A 4352-nucleotide genomic window follows, 5' to 3' on the forward strand; every position below is an offset into this window, starting at 1 on the left:
AAGGAGGAGGCTGCAATGCTTGGTAAGAAATGTACGCATTATCCTGCCCATGCAATTGTAACCCCTCTGTACAGTATGTTCACAAATAAAAAAAAATAAAAAAAAAAAGAAGTCCCCATAATAAAACTGTGTAGCTGGACACTGGTGGCTCATGTCTGTAATCTTAGCTACTGAGAAGTGTGAAAATTGAGGATCTTGCTTCAAAGTCAACCCAGGCAAAAAAGTTCATGAGATACTTATCTCCATGTAACTATAAAAGCTAGAAGTGGTATAGCGCCAGTGTAGAGTGTCAGCCTTGAGCAGGTTCTTGAATTAAAGCTCCATTAGTTCTGGTGCGTGCGTGCACGCATGTGAGCACGCGTGCGCGCGCGCACACACACACACACACACACAAGCCAAAGAAACAGGAAGGTGGGTTGCATGGTTCAGTTTAAGTCCAAAGGCCTCAAAAGTAGGGAAGCTGATATTATAACTCCACCTGAGGCCACAGACCTAAAATCCCAGGGGGAAACTATAGCAAGTCTACAGCCCATGGACTTCTGAAGTAAAAGAGCAAAAAGATGCCTCATATCCAGAAAGAGTGAAGGCCCATGTTCTCCTTTTCTCTTCCTATAGTTCTGTGGAGCCCCCAGGATGGTACCTGTCTACATTGGGTGGAAGTAAGTGAAACTATTAAACCTATTGATATTGTTTGAAGGGTGGGAGGGAGGGAGAAATAGGAAGTGTGATAAAGGAGTTTACTATGAGGATATTGTATATATGGATTGAGAAGTCACAATGAAACCCCCCTTTCACAACTAGTATATGCTAATATAAAATCTTCAACAAGAAAGAAAAATCATGAACTCTTTTTGTTCTTTTTCTGCCTCAGCTAAAATCTCCTCTCTTAAAGACCAAGCCCTCTCTCCTTGTCTATCACTTTATTAAATCATCTGTCAAATGACTGTATTTTAAATATTATATAAACTCATTTCAAGAGAAATTATGTCAATGACTGAAAAAAAGGCTTAAGCTGACATTCACATTAACTATTTGCTCTGAGAGAATGACAGAATTCTTCTTGTAGGGAAAATTGCTCTTTTGTTTGAGAAAGAAGCCAGCTAGTATTTGTTTATTTATATATTTTTCCAACTGAGCAAGGTTAGACCCCAGGAGAGTTTGCACAGAAGTTGGACCTCAGAAAAAGCCAAATTTATCTGCACCAGAAAGTTACAGGAATTTTGGAATGGGTTCCCAGGATCACTACAGAACTGAAGATGAGGCCATGAAAGAGGGAAGTTAAAAACAAAACACTTTCTTAGAGTCGAGAGGGCAAAGAGCAGTCTCCAGAAATACACAGTGGGAGAGCTGCCAAGAAAACCTCTCTTAGTAAAAGTCCTCTTGTTCTGTAATACTTCTATACTATGCATAAAACAGAGAAATATGGCACTGCAAATCATAAAATTATCACCATGAGGAGGGTGGTTAATCTATATTTTGAAGCAACATAGACTGTAACAGGAAGGAGCAGCCTAAAGTAGTGGAGAGAGGGGGAAATATTAAAAAATTTCAGGAACAAGAGTTTAGAACAAGAAAAAATGGGAAAATTGAATTTTAATCCTCAAAATCTATGAAAAATTGGAAAGCACATTGGATTTCCCAAAACATATGGAATGGTTATTAAAGGATGACCTCAGAAGGACAGAAAATTCCATTTTCTTGATCCACTCATCTACTGAGGGCATCTGGGTTGGTTCCAGATCTTAGCTATGGTAAATAATGATGCAATAAACATGGTTGTTCTGTTAGCTTTGGTATGACCTTGTCTGTGATTGGGTAAAGGCCCAAAAGTGGGATTGCTGGGTCATAGGCGAGCTCTATGTGGAGTCTTTTGAGGAACCTCCATAGTGCTTTCCGGAGTGATTGAACAAGTTTACATTCCCACAAACAATGCAGTAGGGTTCCCTTTTGGCCACATCCCCTCCAGCATCTATTATTACTAGATTTCTTGATTATCACCATTCTAACTGGGGTGAGGTGGAATCTCAGTGTTTTGATTTGCATTTCTTTTATGGCTAGAGAAATTGAGCATTTCTTCATGTGTCTATTGGCATTCTTATTTGCTCCTCAGAGAAGTCTCTCTTTAAGTCTTTAGCCCATTTATTAATTGGGCGGTTGTTTCTTTGAGGATTTGTTGGGGGATTTAGTTTTTTGAGTTCTAAGTATATTTTAGATATGAGACTCTTGTCCATTGTATGGCTAGTGAAGATTTTCTCCCAGTCTATGGTCTTTCTATTGATCTTGCTAGCTATGTCCTTTGCCATGCAGAAGCTCTGCAGCTTCATACAATCCCTTTTTTATTAAGAAAATTTTGGCCTGTGCCAAGGAGACCTAGAGTTTCTCCTATTCCTTCCTGTAATGTTTTAATGGAGTCTGCTTTTATTTCTAAGTCTTGGATCCATTTGGAGTTGATTCTGGTGCAGGGTGATATAGAAGGATCTAGCTTTAGTTTTCTACAGGCAATTAATCAATTTTGCCAGCACCATTTACTAAAAAGGCTGTTTTTCTTCCATTCTATTTCTTTAGCTCCCTTGTCAAAGATTAGGTGGCTATAGGTCTGTGGGTTCATTTCCAGGTCTTCAGTTCTATTCCATTGATCCTCAGGTCTGTTCTATAAAATGAAATTCTATGCCTCCATCAGAAAGAATGACATTTCCTCATTTGTTAGGGAATGGAAAGACTTGGAAAAAAATTGTATTAAGTGAAGTAAGCCAGGCCCAAAGAAACATAGGTCCCATGGTTTCCCTTGTTTGTAATGACTACTACATGTCTAGGACAAGGAGAGAAGGTCAAAGGCTATGTACATATGAACACATGAGATAATGTTAAGCAAAATGTACCCCAAGACAGGGATACAGTGGCTTTTTCTTTCTTGCTAATGTTTTTAATGTACTTACAATGCACGATGTGATTCTTTTGTTTCATTTGTATGTTCTTCCCCACAGTATAACCCCTGTTCTCACTAGATTTGATGCCAGTGTTCTGCACCTTGTATACACATTTTTGTATATACATTTTTTGAGAAGGAGAAGGGATATTGGGGAATGCTTAAATGGGATGCAGGCTAACCCTTGTGATGATGAGATGTACAGGACACTATGTTGAAAAAAAACTTTACATTGTCATGGTTGGGAGGGGAAAGGAGGAATTGGGGAGGTGGGGAGGGAAGTGATGGTAGGGGAAAATAAAGGAGAAGGTAACAATGCTTGCTACGAAATGTACTCATTACCCTACTCATGTAACTGTAACCCTTCTGTACAACATTTTTACAATAAGTATATATAAAATAAAAAAAAACAAAAAAAGGTAACAATTCTGTGGTTATATAAATATTCCTTTTATGAAGTAAGTTTTTTCACTGCTTACAAAAGATTAGCCTTCAGCATTTACTGGCACTGGGCTATGTTGTAGAAATGGGAACAGAAAGGAAGAAAGAACTGCATGTCTGTAATTTGTCCCATTAAATTGATGTTATTATTTCAAGAAGCCTTACATTCAGTCAAATATAAGTGTGGAGAAAAGGTTCAACAGGAAGTGAATATGCAACTTCCAAACTTTATATAGTATCAAAAGACTTCATTGAATTGGTATATTGTAATGCTAACATTTGTTTCTTGGTTTCTTTGCAAGGTAACTGCAGTCATGGCCACCCCACATATCATTTCTGCATTAGTCTAAAATGGCCTTGAACCTAGGTTCAGAAATTCCCCAGGCATGCCTTTAATATGCATTCAATTTCAAGCATGAAGAAATGGCTTATCCAATAATAGCAGAGGCCAGGTTTCCACTACAAACTCCCTCTTCAGAGTTCCCAGTGCCCAGTTTTCCAGCAGTGAAGTATAAAATACTGAGAAGCAGGATAAATTGGTAATGGCCCAGAGTGGGAAAAACCCAAGGGGATTATTACGGGAGTTTTTTGGTGTGTGTGGTTTTTGTTGTTGGTGTTGGTGTTTGTTGTCTAGAGCAAAGCAAGATTCCTAAGTGAAACAGGAAAAAAAAGAGAAAAATTAAAATCTGGTGTATTTTATTTCATTCTATTTGTACTCTATTTGTGAAAAATTGTTCTGGAAATTAAATTACAAGAATCAGATGAAAAACCATGTAAAGGGCTGGGAAGTTGGTTCCGTGGTAGAGTATTTGCCTTGCATGCATGAGGCCCTGGGTTCAATTCCTCAGTACCACATAAGCAGAAAAAGCAGGAAGTAGTGCTATGGCTCAAGTGGTAGAGCACTAATCTTGAGCTGAAGAGCTGAGGGACAGTGCCCAGGCCCAGATTTCAGGCCCCATGACAGACAAAAAACAAAACAAAAAAC

Source organism: Dipodomys ordii, unplaced genomic scaffold (assembly GCF_000151885.1).
Source record: "Dipodomys ordii isolate 6190 unplaced genomic scaffold, Dord_2.0 Scaffold16, whole genome shotgun sequence".
Classification (NCBI taxonomy): domain Eukaryota; kingdom Metazoa; phylum Chordata; class Mammalia; order Rodentia; family Heteromyidae; genus Dipodomys; species Dipodomys ordii.